This window comes from Sinocyclocheilus grahami, unplaced genomic scaffold (assembly GCF_001515645.1).
Source record: "Sinocyclocheilus grahami isolate Dianchi unplaced genomic scaffold, SAMN03320097.WGS_v1.1 scaffold147.1, whole genome shotgun sequence".
Classification (NCBI taxonomy): Eukaryota; Metazoa; Chordata; class Actinopteri; order Cypriniformes; family Cyprinidae; genus Sinocyclocheilus; species Sinocyclocheilus grahami.
Window position 1 is genome coordinate 148,095 of NW_015505326.1, and position 10,834 is coordinate 158,928.

The 10,834-nt window shown below is 36.2% G+C and overlaps 1 long non-coding RNA gene across 1 annotated transcript in view; it reads right to left on the minus strand.

Moving 5' to 3' along the window:
- Positions 1-10,322, minus strand: part of LOC107591894 (uncharacterized) — an 11,948-nt gene extending 1,626 nt beyond the window's left edge. The window contains exons 1-2 of the long non-coding RNA XR_001609917.1: positions 10,310-10,322; positions 4,181-4,185 (exon numbers count right to left, since the gene is read on the minus strand). This is a non-coding gene — a long non-coding RNA (uncharacterized lncRNA). The remainder of the gene's footprint in view (positions 1-4,180; positions 4,186-10,309) is intronic.
- Positions 10,323-10,834: the final 512 nt, after the last annotated feature.

Here is a 10,834-nt window from a genome sequence, read left to right on the forward strand (position 1 = left end):
GTGTCTTTTACCATCATTGTTCAGGGTAGTACTGCAAAGAACAGTCTCCAGGGTCTACCTCAGCCATTTGCTTCCGGACTGCCATGTGCTATGTTTGGATCACTGGTACAGTACATTTGGATTACCTTAATACTGTGAAGAACACTTACAGTGTAATGCTTGACTTGGGACAGGAAAAACAAACAAAAAAACATTGGAAACATGTGTGGCCAACCCAGTGCCATACTTATTCATTGTACTGCTACCTCCACTGTTTACAAGAAGCATACCCTATATCAGATTGTTTTTGCTTTGTTTCAAAATGTTTGTAATACAAGTTAAAACTGCGTTGAGAAAAAAAATCTAAAAACATTACCTTTAACTTTGAACTTTCAACTACCTTAAATGTATGTGTAATTGTATGTGTGTGTGATGAATGGAACATTGTTGTCAGTAATTTGTAATGGATATTTGAAGCACTTAAATTAGTGGAGTAACGCTTACTTGTTTTTTTTTGAGGCAATCGGTTTACCAGTCGGTTTTCTGAGTTACCAGAACTTGCGTGTAAGTTTACAACACTAAATAAACCTTTGTTATTACAAATTGTTATTCTTATTTCACTTTACTTGGCTTTTTCAAGGCAATCGGTTTGCATGCTTTTTTTAAGTAAGGTTTACTAATTGGAATTTACAGTGAACATATCATATAATTTAAACAATTAGCTGTCCTAAAACATATTTAGTTGTTTTGAGGTCTGATTTTGTAGCAATATGAAGAAAAACCTGCATGTTCCTGTCTCCACACACAATGCTGCTTCCTCTAGGTCAGCAGAAATGTGGGTTCGTGCATGTTATGCTGAAATTGGCAGGTGAAGAATACCAATCCAGAGAAAATCTGCTGCTTTATTTTACTAATGTCACTATGCATTTAAAATATGTATTTTCCATATCATCCTTATTTATTGTTGCTGTGTTTACATGAAGAAAGTTTATATTGAAATAAAAACATAAATACAGACCTCTCACACTATATTATACGTCCACTCTCTCTCTATACCTACTTTGGTGAAGTTTGATATGATACTACCTGAACTATCAAAGTACACAAAGGGAGGCTGGGCTTTCTCACATTTACATAGTACCCTGTTTGGTTACACTTTACTTGAAGGGGTGTGCATAAGACTGACATGACACCTTCATAATCATGACATGACACCTACATAATCATGACATGACACATGTCATGAATATGACGGTTTTTATGCATGTTTATGACAACTGTCATTAAGTGTCATTCACTCAGTTATGTAATTTTTAATGCAAAGATGACATTGTTTGATAGGGTTAGGTCAAATAATGGGGTTAGGGGTAAGGGTAGGGGTAGGGTTAGGTTAGGGTTAGGTCAAATAATGTCATATTTACATTAAAAATGACATAACTGAGCGAATGACACTTAATGACAGTTGTCATAAACATGCATAAAAACCGTCATATTCATGACATGTGTCATGTCATGATTATGAAGGTGTCATGTCAGTCTTATGCACACCCCTTCAAGTAAAGTGTTACCCAGTGTTTTAATTTACTGAAATCAATACATACCACCATTACAATTAATTGACACAGGTTATGACTGTAATGGCTACACTATACTTATTACAATAAATGTATATTAAACTGGAGATTTGGTATGTTTATTCCTTAAAAATGCATTGATACAATGTCCCTATCCTTTGGTTCTCAAGGTATCATGTGAGAAAGAAAGAAAGAAAGAAAGAAAGAAAGAAAGAAAGAGACTTTTCACTGAGTGCTAATCAGAACTTTCAATTTGTCTGGGTAACAATGGACCTCGTATGACATGTAATCATGGTGCTCTGAGCTTCACAAAGGGTCATTTTACAGCTTAATTACAGATCCATTATTCCAGCAAATTTGTATAAAAATGACTTGACAAAGTAGAAACAGCTGCATTAATCATATGTCAGTGTGACAATGGAAAGGAGTGAAAAGAATTATGAAAAAAAAATAACCAAAATTGATATGGCCAGTATCAGACAACAGTTGTTGTTTTCGCTCTTAAACAACCCATTTTCTGACTGTGAACTAAATCTGACCTCTGATTTTTCAAGCTAGCATCTCTCGCTTCCTGCTTTCTTGTAGGGAAATTACATAACAAGGTGATATGCTAAAAGTGATAAAGCTGTGATGCTTTAGCTTTGGGAAATATGTTATGTGACCGGGGCTACATTACTCTGCAGTTTCAAGATAGAACTTTAAATATGGAACTAAAGAAGCTTATGTATAAGAAAGAACACTATGGAATAGGTTGTTCTAGATGCAAATGACATGTACGTGTCTGTGGACATTACACATTAACATCAGTCGGGAAAAAAATGCTTTGAATGAGGCATGAAATAAATAATCAATCAATCATCGGACGTATTTCTACAGTTTCAGAAAATATCACAACAATGACTTAACTTGTGATTGGATTAGTTGACTTTGGTTGCTAGGTACATGTCAGAGATTTCATGAACTCATTCCATGCATCCAAGACCAAATGATCTAAGCTATGCAAATCGCCAATAACTTTAGATGGTTATACTTTATTTTAACTTGATGTTGTTACAGTGTAATTACACAAATAAGTACTGAATGATAATAATTATCCACAAATGTAATTGCTATAGAGTTATGGTCAGGATTGGGGTTTTGTTTAGGGTTAGATGATTGTAATTATGCACAATTCACTGTTATTAAGGTTACACTATATTTTAAGGTATCTTTGTTACAGTGTAATTATACATTTAAGCACTGAGTAATATTAATTAACTACATGTACTTACTATATGGTTAGGATTAGGGTTTGGCTTAGGGTTACTTGCATGCAATTATGCATAATTAATTGTTATTATAATAGTAAGTACATGTAACGTGTAACAAGGACACCTTAAAATAAAGTGTTATTAATATTACTAATAAGCAAGTATATGAAATGTGTAACTACATCACATTAAATTAGATATTAACCTTTGGAGCTCTAAACAATCACTGCATGTCGGCAATTGCCTCATTTGTGTCAATATTTATTTATTTAGGCCAAAATTAAGCCTAACCCTTTATGAGAAAATTCTATGACAAAGTTGATTCTTAAATTAGACATAACTGAGCATTAAACATAACTATAACTTCATCAAATGTCCTTAGCCAAAGAACATGACCGTTATTCTTGGTTGGTTCTACAAATGAGCCTTGACCCCACTGGGGCTGTTTGTGGAGTCCCAGGGTGCCCTTGTGGCCAGGAAGAAGAGAAACCACAATTTTGGAACAACTGAACCCAAAATGGGAGATGAAAGAACAATAAAATAAAAAGAGCAATAACTGTGTCCTCTAGGCACCATTGTGACATAGTAAACATCCAAAGAATGTACTATCTAATGCACTCGCTGCTTTTTTTCCGAAGTTGTGGGACAAGCCCTGGGAACGAAGGAACAATAAATGCCTAGATGATTTCAAAAAAAGTTATACAAGCTACTCATGGTATCAATATGAGGAATCTCTCTCTTAAAACAACAACCCTCTGACAACAGAGTCTGTCGATACAGATTAAATAAGTCTGATATCAAAAAACAGTGGAATTTCCCTTTTGGGTTGTCTTGTGGAGATTGTGAACAGCCTCGGAAAGTAACTACAATTTCAGTCTCTGCACTGGCATCAATCCCATACATGGCTAGCCTCGTTGTAGCCATCCATCTTCACATTCAGAAGTGGCTTAGAGCGTGCATTGTCGGTTGGGATCAACGACATGCAGGTGCATTGAGTGTGATACAAATGTGCTTCATCTAAATAAGAAAAGACAAACTGGGGGATGGAGAAAATGAACTGGCATTCGTGTGCAGTGAACGAGTAAAGAGCTGTCAGACACCAAGTGCTCGGTGGAAAAAACGTGGCGAAGATCTGCAAGCAATTGCTGCAGTGTTTTACTTCAGTAGCTATTAGAAGGGGTACACATCACTGATATCTGTTTAGCCAAACTGGCACTCAACACTGATGTAGACTGCTTACTTTTCGCCACACACACACGCACGCACACACACACACGCGCGCACACACACACGCGTGCACACACACAGGGAGCGAGGCATTCTGGGCTTGAATTACTTAGTGTGAGGACTCTGAGCCTAAAAATAGCTGTCATTTACATATGCTGGTTCAAATAACCAAGGCTTCTCATATCTCAGCTTTGAGGTTGATTTACCTGTCCCTGTGGGGATAGGGAGTGCTCATCCATTCATGCAGAGCCTGTGTGTGTGTTATCGCAGAAGCCCTGATTATCGGGTAGAGGATCAGGTGAGGGGTATCTCAAGGCTATTACTGTCTCAAATTAGGCAATCAAGCTTTGCTATGCAATTCATTTGAGCTAGTATGCATACCGTTTGATGACAGAACTCTGTGCCATGTTAATGAAGAGCTAAATTCAGCATGCAAAGTATGAAACATGTAGGATGTCATGTCTTGTCATGTCAAAATATATTTGAAAGTTGAAAATGAGAACATGAAACTGGTAATACAATTTATTGATGCTAATTGGTCAATACACAATTTAATAATAATAACAACAACAATAACCTTGGGTGTTTTATTTATTTATTTAATTGCATTTTTGGCAACGGAAGCTCAAATGATAAATCAAGTTCTCAAATGCAATGATAATTAATCAAATTCTCAATGCTAAACTCAAACTCAAAAGCTAAAATGAAATGCATATTTTCCCATCATTTGGGATAGCATAAACTATATATTTATTTTTTTTAATCCAGTAACCTTGTCAAAAAATTAATTAAATATTCCAATGATGAATGAAATGCTCAAACTGGCATCACAAATGATAAATCCAAAATCCATCCCAGTCTCATGAGAAAACAATGTGGCTCATATGACTGTCTAAACATTAACAGTCAGTGGGGCTGATCATACAAGATCATACAAAAATGTACAAATAAGGTCATACAAATTCATACATAAAAAGTTGAATTTGTATATGTAAAATAGTTATGAATTGCCTTGAGAGTGTGTTGCAGCAATGTTTATATTATGGCAACATATGGGAACACATTTACTTAGGGAAAAAAAAAGTTCTGAATGTATTTGGAGTCACAATTAGCTTCTGTCATAAACATGCTGCATGCTGTATCGTCCAATTAGCATCCAAAAAATATAACCTATTTTATCTATTGTGAAGTGACAGTGAAGTGAAGTGACATGTGGCCAAGTATGGTTACCCATACTAGGAATTAGTGCTCTGCATTTAACCCATCCTAAGTGCACACACACAGCAGTGAACACACCCGGAGCAGTGGGCAGCCATTTATGCTGCAGCGCCCGGGGAGCAGTTGGGGGTCCGGTGCCTTGCTCAAGGGCACCTCAGTCGTGGTATTGAAGGTGGAAGAGAGCACTGCACATTCACTCCCCCCACCTACAATCCCTGCCGGTACGAGACTCAAACCCGCAACCTTTGGGTTACGAGTCCGACTCTCTAACCATTAGGCCTATATTTAAGAAATATTACAAATGCAAGAGTGCCGTTGTTCTCAAAATGACTGTGATTTTGCAGTAAAGCAGTGTTGATATTCAGGGAACACAATATAATTGCAAATATGATTCTGCTTTTTACAATACTTCAACTAACTAACAGTTTTGGACACATTATTACCAGATACTTGCCTGAATTTGCACTGCCAATGAAAATAGTTCCAAACACAGCCACAGCAAACTGAAGTGATAGGTTAAGTTTCTCATGTATTTCCAATGACCCTGGGTATGGATTTGATATATGGAATGATAGCCCTTCCCCTTTTCGTCCGTAATTAAAGCTGCAACATTTGAGTGCATGAAGTATCCGACATTTTACACTTCACTTTTACAATTATTTAAGTGCATCATATGGGTATTTAAAGTGCACTACTTGTTGTTGGAAATTCCAGTGGGAACACACTAATCAAAAGTCAATCATGAAGACAATCTCTTTGCCGCAACTGGTGTAATAATGTAACCTGTAGAAATAGTCACTGAAAAATCCCCACCACTAATGCACAGTCTGACAGTCTCTCGGGAGGGAACACAATAACAAGCCGAGTCATATTATAAACAGTAAAGATTCCCAGTGCTGTTATTCCAGCACTCTCAGAACGACCAATGCTTGACCAATCATATGCGAGGACCAGTTTTATGCAGTATAATAACTGTATTACACCAATAAAATCATTCATGTAGCTCAAAAAGTGGTGCCAGCAACACCAAAGTCATGGTTTTTATTCCCAGGGAATGCATGAATGTAGACCTTGAATGCAATGTAAGTTGCTTAGATAAAAGCATCATGCCAAATGCATAAATGTACAATGCTGTTCAGTTATCGTTTCCATGTCAGGGACTGTATCTTATAGTGAAACGAGAACACTTAATGAACTTGCCAAATGTTTTAACTGTTTTATACAGCAATAAGGCCCTGAGTGCCATATTGAAAGCATGTGAAAAGTATTCATGCTAAAGGGGTTTCATCCACATGTGTATTGATAGACAGATTATAGTTCATGCCTAATATTTATCTATATATAGGCAGGGGAGTAGTGGCCCTGAATAGAAATTGTGGTCCGGGGGTGAGGGGGCACCTTGATTAGGCCAAAAGGTCACTTAAAGGCGATTAAAGTGCCAGGGGCTCGAGAACCCAATCCCCCAACCCAATGCATGCCACTGGTGCCTAGCAATGCCCTTTAGCCATGACTGTATTCAAAATTCATACCAGTTTATTGCTTAATTTAAATTTGATGCAAAATGTAGCATGATAACAAAGTTATTAGCATTTCAATTTGACAAAGCTATTAGCATTTCATAAAAACAGTATATAAAGTGTGTTTGTCACTGAGCAGAGTACAGAACACTGATTGCAGGGACTGTCTCTTAAAGATGAACCTGAGGTTAAACATGACGCTCAAGAACAAAACATGTTATAGGCTGGGATGGGATAAAACCCACACTCTTTGAATGAGATCCTTGACAAGTTGACTGAGATTGAGCATAGAGCACAACTGTCAATTAAGTGTATCATTGAACTGCTGTTTTTCAACTGCATGCCAAGAAAACACAGGCCTTGAATATTATGTTATTTGTTAAAATACTTTCTTTTATCCCAGTTGAATGTGCAGAGTCAGCTCTAAGTACAGTACACTGTCAGCCATTTATAGGTTGATTTTCCTGAAAATTGTAAACAAATCCCAACACAGCAACCTTAACTAATGAGTTCTGAAGTCATGATGTCAATTAAACTGCTCTGCTGTATGTCAGTGAAATAGTGAATGTGAATTGGGACACAGCCTCAGTTTATTCACAGATGAGTGGGAAAAAAATCATGAATCACATGTCAGCTTTAGTTGCCAGTGGTCAGCATATTTTATAATGACACATTTCCTTTCACATTGGTCATAACGTGTCATTACTTCAATGAATCAGTCAGCATAACAGCATATCCCCAGTCAAATGTCAGTGTGCATTATATATCAAAGCTATTTAGTGTTAAAACACATTAATAAAATTCTGAGGAAAAAAAAACAGGATTTTACATGAAAGCTGCAAACTGCACACCCATTATTGTTAATTTAATCAATTTTTGACTAACTGAAAAATCCATTATTTATTTATTTTCTTATGATTTTATTACATGTAAGTATACCACTTAGAAGTAAGAGTTTGTGATTGTAGTGTACTTAAAAAACGAAAATATAATTATGCAAAACGGTAGAAATCTTGTCCCTGCAATTACAGTCATTACCAAGACACAAAACCGATCCCACAAAACAACTTATTAACAGTTCAATTGAGATCAGTGTGAAGCAAATCAGGTGTGTATGTGCATTTTAATTTCACCGTCTGGCCAGCATGCAGTTCAACTGATAATGAATCTGTCAATGTTGTCATTACTAAGGAGTTCTGACAATGCTGGAATGGAAGGTTTATAAACCACAGACTCTCAAAATTAGCAGCAAAGAATGATTTTAATGTATTTATAATTCAATAATGCTTCACATAGTTGTGTACAATATTAGGTTTCTGGTCCAGAGGCAGCCACTAACTTTCTCATAGTGGTCTGAAATCAGTTGCTTATGAATTTGCTTCTGGCAAAACTGGAATGAAAGCATAATAAGATGCATATCTGTGTGATACATGAGTCATAGCGGATGCTTTAGAGAACGCTAAGGCACAGAGAATGTGCAGTATTTAATGAATTAACGCTAGGCAGCTGAGACATTTGCAATTACCTACTCATAAAATGAAATTAAATAAACTCACGTGACCAAGCTAGACAAAATATTTAAAACTGAATATGTTAACCTGCACTTGCCATACAATAAGGAAAGTTTACACTTATGGCCATGAAGCCATTTAATGCATCATCAAATCTGATGCAAATATACCTCTGAATGCAAATCAATGTTTAGCCCAAATTAACCAGGTAAACAGGACTTAGCAGGAATAGTCTAGGATTTTAACACACCAAGAAAATTAACACTATTTAAAGCAGACTTATAACTTTACTTGTCGAGAAATTAGACATTGAGGTGTATATACGTGAAACACATTGAGACATGGAAGTGTAGATAAAAATAAACATATGAAAAAGACATATGAACATGTCCTTCAGAGGACACCTGCATTGATATCACTGACCTTAAGATGCCACTTATTGATTAAGCTCTTGTAAGCTCAAGCATAGTCTCGGATTTATCCAGCCTAGTGCTTTGAACTGACCTACACTGTGACATTTAAAATATATTCATAAGTTGATTCTCAGGACGTGCCCTTAAACATTATTTTAAATAATGCAACACATATTTCAGGTTGCCTTATTATTGTTTGGCAATATTGTCTAGTTTAGAAAATAACCAGTGAATCCAATTTTATGTTTTATCCATTATTTATTAAGTCATGAATAATTTCGAGACTACTGGTGGTTTATCTTAGGACAGAAAATATCAGATATTTTTGAGAAGTGTTTTGAGAAATGCTGATGTAAATGTCTCATTTGTTCTATTCTTCCTCTTTGGAGAAACAAACACGTACAGAAGAATTACCTCATCTTCAGCTTTTATTTCAGGCATGGCTGCACATCTCTCTTGATCTCAAATCTGAGCACTTCCTTAATGTGTGACCTCATGATTGCCAAACTAAAATTAAGCTTGTCTGCCATTAAGAAATCCGAGCAATACTGTTATGTCCTTTAGTGCAGGAAAAAAAAAAAAGGTTTGTAGACGAATGCTGAGCTCAGAGGTTGCATTAAAAATGCATTTTTAATGGATGTATTTAACAGAGGTGCTCTAATCTAGAGCTATGATCTACTCATAGATAGGTTTGGGAAAATGCACAAATTCCTAATGCTAAGTGTGTGCAGCTCTAATTCCAAATCATTTATAACAGGTGCTTGGTTAAGATGCGCAGGTTTAGCCGGATCATCATGGCTGACTGCGACTGGGACTAGCTTTTTTATATAAACCGTTCTTAGGAGCTCAGAGCACGGCACTGAATGTGGTACCAAATGCTCAGTCACGGCCTGCAGAATTTTTCTCGCTTGACCATCCCTGGTGACGGGGCCTCAACTGTCGGTCACATGCAATAACTGAACATCAGGAAATGCACAAATGAAATCTGGACAGACATATGTGTACACGGACATTTTTGGCAGAGTTTTCAAACAATGAACCCTTTTCACATTTCAGGGGTTCTCTGAAGGAAAAGTCTTCATAGTTGGGTAAACGTTTGTACAGTTGTGGTGTTGTAAACATATGTACAAAATATAAATTTTTGCATTCCCATATGCTCCAATAGCCAAAGGAAGAAAAAAAATCCACAGCATCGTTTCTATGACTTTTCTAAAAGAGTAAAAAAATAAAAAATAAATACATACATAAAAAATAAGAGATTGATTTTGTTGGTCAGATGAGGGAAAGATGTCAAATTTGCCATCACTCCCTCAGACGTATTAGAATCATTCATGCAGCAGTGTTAGCTGTCATTGGATTTATAACACAAAGTATAGTGTTATAATTGTCTGTTAAAAAATACTAATAATAATAATTATATGAAAATCATCCAAGTATTACAGTTTGTGAAAAATATTTACTTTTTTTTTCTTATTTACAAGAATTCCACCTAAATTAACGACCACTTTATGCTAATTTTACGGGGATTTTTGTGTCAGTTTTTGAGCTTTACAACCCCTGGTCACAATTTACTATGTAAAAGTAAAGTATATAACAATGCAATATACCATTTTTCTCCACACAAATTATTATTATTTTTTTTAATATTACCAAAAATATTGAAACCTTTTTCGAAGGCCAATTCAATTCTGTCCCGGGGGTTTCCTTGACTTCGGCCTGAGACACTGGGCTCCAACATCCTCATGACCCTAGGACAGGGGTAGGCAAGTTCGGTCCTAGAGAGCCGCAGTCCTGCAGAGTTCAGCTCCAACCCTGAAAAAAAAACTCACCTGCCTATAGCCTTAGTAATCCTGAAGACATTGATTAGCTTGTTCAGGTGTGTTTGATTAGGGTTGGAGCTGAACTCTGCAGGACTGCGGCTCTCTAGGACCGAACTTGCCTACCCCTGCCCTAGGAGGATAAGCTACTTGGAAAATGAATGGATGGATGTTTCAGTTTGTTTTTAAGTTTCTGTTCGAAAGCAACTTTCTACACACTGTAAAACTTTTCACTGTAAATTTGCGGTAATTAATTGGTAGCAGCTTCACTTGTAAAGTACTGTATATATATATATATATATATATATAAAAAAAATATATATATATA